General features: G+C 41.5%; 1 pseudogene; it reads left to right on the top strand.

Moving 5' to 3' along the window:
* The first annotated feature begins 1,484 nt into the window (after positions 1–1,484).
* On the top strand, positions 1,485–1,691 carry LOC137166005 (U2 spliceosomal RNA; annotated as a pseudogene).
* Positions 1,692–4,914: the final 3,223 nt, after the last annotated feature.

Raw genomic sequence — 4,914 nt, 5'->3', positions numbered from 1 at the left:
CTTTTTGAGAAAAGAGCAGTGAGTCTAGACCTCCTAGAGAAGCCACCCAGGATCAGCTGCTGATAGAACCAATGAGAATTGGTCATTAATTCTAGAATGGACTGGAGTAGGCAGAAGCCAATCAGGGCTCAACAATCAAGGTAGAAGGAGCTAGCTGCTTCCTCTAGGGTGCAGTCCTGGGTGGAACTGGAACATGGTGGGGGAGGGGAGAGGGAGATTTCCCACCTTAACCCAAGAACCTCAGATAGATCAGGGAACTAGTTGTGACTGTACCTTTTTCATTAGACCAGTGAAAGACTTTTGTTTTACACTGTGGAATTTAAAGCCAAGGTGGCTACCCTGAGTTAGACATCAATTTACTGCTGTCAAATCAAAGGAAGTTTGCATCGTGCGATGCTCCACTGCTTCAGGTGAACCTGTGACGGAGATCCAGCACAACAATCTCTGGGGAGAATCAAAATTGCTTGGAGAGTTTCATTTGTAACTGCAAACTGTTTTTTTAACAACTCTCCGTTAAAAAACAACTCATGTTTGTTTAAGGACATCTATTGTGTTGAAGAAATATAGACTCTGACCTCTCTTTAAAATGATCACAGCTTCTGACTTTTCAGAATGAACGTTCACCCATGGTGATAATGGAAGAAAATATGTATGAGAATGAGTAACTGAAGTTCTAGTTTGAGAGGCAAGACCTAGGGTCTCAACGGATCATTATTTATAGTCCAAACTTGTTCAGTTTAATGCTTCTGAGGGACAAATTAAATAGCGTGATAAATTAAAGCAGTGCATAATGATAACTCAGCTGTTTTATTTCCATCACAATACAGGTTTTCAACAAGTAAGCCCATCATGGCACTGAGACTAGCAAAAGAGCTGGGACTGGTTTACTTCTGCAGAGCCTTGGCAGAGCTTTTTGAAACACAGACCTGGGGAAAAGCTTATTAATCAAATAATTTGTTTCTCAGTGTATCTATCTACACTTGTATTTATACAAACTTAGTGTGTTTGTGTGTGTAATATATCAAATTGAAAGAAAGCCCCTTACAGATACAAAAATGACGTTCAGAGCAAAGGTACAGAGGTGCAGAGATTATATCTTTATCTGCGCTCTGCATCTCATCTGTGTCTATCTTTCTCCACTGTCACCTCTCAAATGCATGTGTGATATTTACCTTTAATCAACTGAAATGTATTCAAAAGGAAAAAAGTATATACAATTATGTTGATGAAATCAGACCAACCCTGTATAAAACTTCCTTCAGTAATGACTTAGTTCTGGGACTGTAAAATAATTGCAGGCATGAAACAGATACTGCACTATTCCAGAACTGACCCACTGAGAGATTTCATGTGTATTTACTCAAGAGGAAACTCCTTGTGCAGTAGGACTTTGCTAATTTGATGCAATTGAGGTAGACAGGTATAGTTCCAAATTAGTAAGACACTAGAGTAAAAACTTTATTGTGTAAACAACATTACACATCATCACTTCTCAGGCTTTTGGCTAAGATCAAGTGTAGCAGCTGTTATCAGTTTAATATCTGATACATCCCCTACATGGGGACAGTATTTGAGGCAGGGTGTCTAGTGGATAGAGTACTGGCCTGGGATTCGGAGACCTGGTTTCTATTTCCAGCTGGGCCATTGGCCTGGGCAAGTCACTTTTCTTCTCTCTGCCTCAGTTTCCCCAACTGTAAAAAGGTGATAATGATGCTCACCTCCTAGGTAAAGCTTTTTGAATCTGCAGATAAAAAGCTCTATATAAGAGAGAGACAATGTTGTTATCACAAGGGGAAAACCCATGATTCTACAGGACATATATTTGTGCTCTAGTGCTGGTGTGGTGTTCTCCTTTATAATGTGTTCACCGATCATTGATTCTGCCAGTGTGAAGTCTTCAGTTGACACAGACACACAGGCTTTGTGTAGCCTCTTATATATACTAAACAGAGGCAAATGCCTGTTGATGCAATCCCCTACCATTCTTCTGTGATGTTACCGATGATATTATAAAGAGAAATACTGTTAGTATTTCCTAAAGTTCTTGGTTACTTGTTTATTTCACACAACTCTGCCTATGAACTCCTGCCTTGGAGAACTTGAACTATTCGAAGGAGAATTTGGCTCTTTTCACTTGCTTTTGGTTGGTTTTGGTTGACATTGATCTGCTGCAGCATGTGTAACAAAAGTATTTTTGGTACAGAAGAACTGGTGATTTTTCTTGGCTTTCCTTGCACGTCACTGTGATCTCGGGGGTGCCGAATATGTGATGTATCACAGGCTGCAAATCTCACTAACAGCAGCTGTGTGGTGAATGTAAACTAGCAGTAACAGAAATAAAGGTTATTTCCAAGTTGAAGATAACTAACTTCCTCACTCTGTTTCATGTACCACCTGCCAGGTAACAGGAGAGGACTCCATACTTCTAAAACTAAACTGGCTCTTTATTAAGGGAACCATTTACAGAGATGCTGCAGCTGCAGCTAGGATTCTAGTCATGCCCTATTAAGTGGTTTTGAATCAATGCAGATACTCAGTTTTCCTGAAGATTGTCTCATTAGTGCTAGGCTACCAATCCACTCTGTGCCAGTTTCAACAGGTGTATTGATGCCACTTCTTTCAATGGCTGCCTGTACCTTCTGTGACTCCACCAGGGACAATGGAACTGTGCGTTTCAGTAGTTTCACAGGTTGCACATTGGGGTCTCCTTCTAACACCAGCTTGCCATTTGGTTGTCCATCTCCTTGAAATATGTCCTGATATTTTGTTAGAATCCTGGACAGGGCCCATAGTGACTGTTCTTCCTCACATTGAGGATATTCTGGTATTGCACTGCAAGCAAATCCATGGTTCGCACTGCCTAGAGTGGGTGGTTCTCCTGTGTGTCCACTATTATAAACTCCAAGTTATGTCTCTTCTTTCATGGGTTTCTTATCAACGGCCTGCATTTGCCCATCGGTCTCAAAATGATTTTACTGTACATCAACAGCAGTAGGGTCCTATTTCTCCAGTCTAATATTGATGCTTATCAGAGTTGCTGGGATTAAATTGAAGCTGGCTCCACAATCCACCTGGGATTTACCTGGTCGTTGATCTAATAGCACAGTTGCAAATATGGCTGTTGAATGGCTGGCAGCCTTCTTCCTCAGTGTGTGTGCACTGAGGGTCTTTGGATCTGCCAGAGGTGCACTGCAGATATTGTCTTCTTCATTGGAAATCTCTACAACCTTAATCACTGCATGTACTTCTGCTTGTCTTCTGGGGTAGCTGCAGTATTGGGACATAAATTGCTTCTGTTTCCCAAATCCTTTACACCACTACCCTTGGGCCGGGCAGTTTTTGTTCTGCCCCTAGTGATTCTTTCCAAGTATATACACTGCAGCATGTTGTCTGCATTCTTGGTTGGTCGGTCTCTGTCCTGCCTCTTGGGTTCCTTCAGCTAAAGCCAGTGCACTTGTTCTGTTGTTACTTTGATCCCTTCCATGGACAATTCAGTTGCCCTTGCTATTTGAAGCCCTTTCTCCAGGGTAAATCTCCTTCTTCCAGCACTCTCAACTGGTGGGGAGCATGGATCAGCATTCACATCGTACTCTCCGTCAGTACCAGCCCAAGCCAGAGAAGCTAATGATCCAACTAGCGGATCAAATTCGGTGATGAATCCTGGTCACATGCAACCTGAGGCATATGCTAAGAAGAACACTCTCTCCTGTAAATGGGAATCATGTGTCCCACAAATAATTCTCTCTCCAATTAGGGAATCTTGAACGTCTCCAAAGTTACATATGGATGCCAAAATTCTCAGCTCTGCAATGTCAGTATCTGTCTCCTCTTTTTCTTGGTTTCAGGTCTTTTAAAAAACAACACTCTACAGTGATAAGGTGGGGGAGGTAATATCCTTTATTGACCAACTTCGGTTGGTGAGAGAGACAGGCTGTTGAGCTTGCACAGAGCTCTTCTTCAGTTCTCTCTACAGTGTAATTACTGTTTGGGTTCACGGTACTCAAACACCTTTATCAGCTGTTCCAGTGTTTCAGGCATTATTCTTAAGAAATTGTGTCTTCTCACTTACTTCTCATCCCTTTCCTGAGTAAAATAGTAAAAAAGCATTATCTGTGCCTCACCTTCATCCCGTGAGGTCAGATCTGTATAAAGGTCTAATTCTTGCCAACACTGCTTCCATTTTGGTGAAAGGTTTTTTGTTGAGAAATTCAGCATAGCTGGTGGGCTCAGTCCTCTATGCTGCCTGTTTGCAAATGCTATTTTGGTTGCCTTCCAATCATATTCTCCTCCCTGTTGTGGGTCTCACTAGATCTGACCAGTGCCACCATGTTTCATGTACCATATGCTGGATAATAACATAACAGGTCTCCATGTTTCTAATATTAAGCTGACTCTTTATTAAGAGAACTATTTACAGACATGCTTCAACCACAGCTAGAATTCAAGCCATGTTAAAACAGACTGACTTCCTCTCTTGCCTGCTCCAAACTATTCCCTCCAGCTTCTCTCTCCAAGTTCCATGCAGGTTTGCTACATTTTGGACTCTAAAATAGGAAAACCTTAGTACTGCTTCTGTTTGTTTTATAATTAAATGTATGCTAATGAGAAGTTGTTCATGAGCTGTGTTATGGAATCTATTCACTGCAAAACTTTTATCTCAAAACAGTTATCTCAAGACATTTTGTCTAATTCTAAGCTCAAAACAAAATGTAAGATCTGTCTTCCATTGCAAACTAAGCCCAAGTTTGTGGGACCCAGGCTCATGGACTCAGTGTTTCCAAGCCCATGCTCTAATGTCCACACTGCATTGTAAAACTGGGTTTACAGTTGCTGGACCCAATTCTCAAGTTGTGGTAACACATCCACACTGCACTACACAGACTTTCTGACTTGGGTCTGTGGCTTTACCTACAT

Source organism: Emydura macquarii, unplaced genomic scaffold (assembly GCF_026122565.2).
Source record: "Emydura macquarii macquarii isolate MOO-44397 ecotype Brisbane River unplaced genomic scaffold, CSIRO-AGI_Emac_v2 contig_2768, whole genome shotgun sequence".
NCBI lineage: Eukaryota > Metazoa > Chordata > Testudines > Chelidae > Emydura > Emydura macquarii.
Note: the sequence above shows the minus strand (reverse complement) of the source record. Positions and strands in the feature narration are given on the sequence as shown.